Source organism: Bison bison, unplaced genomic scaffold (genome assembly GCF_000754665.1).
Source record: "Bison bison bison isolate TAMUID 2011002044 unplaced genomic scaffold, Bison_UMD1.0 scf7180017864280, whole genome shotgun sequence".
Lineage (NCBI taxonomy): Eukaryota > Metazoa > Chordata > Mammalia > Artiodactyla > Bovidae > Bison > Bison bison.
In genome coordinates this window covers 6,100,850-6,101,551 of record NW_011494852.1, presented here as the reverse complement: position 1 = coordinate 6,101,551, position 702 = coordinate 6,100,850, and the positions used below count along the sequence as shown (strand labels likewise).

The window sequence follows — 702 nt, the reverse complement described above, 5'->3', positions numbered from 1 at the left end:
CACAGAGGATAAGATATTATCCTCAGCACAGCTCGAAGGTGGGAGACGCCCTTGCAGTGACCCGAGGCCCCTCTGTCCTCAGACACGTGTGGCTCACACTGATGGACAGTGGCTAGTGGTAGGTGGCATCAGCTAGCCCGACTCTCAGGGACACAAGCTGTGGGCACTTACTGATCGACCTATGCTGTAGTGAGACAAACACAGCTAAGCCGGAGTCACCCACCACCCACCCTTAGGACCACAGACCCCTGACGAGCCACAGAGAACATCACACACACACGTGACACATCCCTGCACCCTCCCGTTGGCCCTGGTCTCAAACACAGAGACTCACATAGGCGGTTTACACACTTACAGACACTCCACGCCACACACCATCCCCCGACTGCCCAGGCCTGAAGCCCACAGTGGAGTCAGCCGGATTTTGCTGGAGGAGGAGAGACTGTAGCCTCTGGGATCTCTTTGCTCAGACAGCTGGAATCTGTCCGCAACAGGGGTACCGAGCCAGTCTGCATTTGGCCCTTTGCCCCGAGAGGCCACCCAAGGGTCCCCCTCTTGGCCGCTTGAAATTGGGCTCGTGACTTATCCCACCCACCCACCCACCCTGGGGACTTGAGGGTTGGGCTAGGGCCCCAGGGGGTGACCCCAACCCCCCAGCCTCATCCCCTGGGGCTAGGGGCCATCCCTAGCAGGCTCTAGCCT

The 702-nt window shown here is 59.7% G+C and overlaps 1 protein-coding gene and 1 long non-coding RNA gene across 2 annotated transcripts in view; one reads left to right on the top strand and one right to left on the bottom strand.

Annotated features, from left to right (window-relative positions):
• Positions 1-539, bottom strand: part of LOC104995308 — a 1,569-nt gene extending 1,030 nt beyond the window's left edge. The window contains exon 1 of the long non-coding RNA XR_826053.1: positions 356-539. This is a non-coding gene — a long non-coding RNA (uncharacterized LOC104995308). The remainder of the gene's footprint in view (positions 1-355) is intronic.
• PPP1R14A (protein phosphatase 1, regulatory (inhibitor) subunit 14A) overlaps positions 1-702 on the top strand; it is a 12,894-nt gene that overhangs the window by 9,902 nt on the left and 2,290 nt on the right. The gene's annotated exons all lie outside the window — the stretch shown is intronic.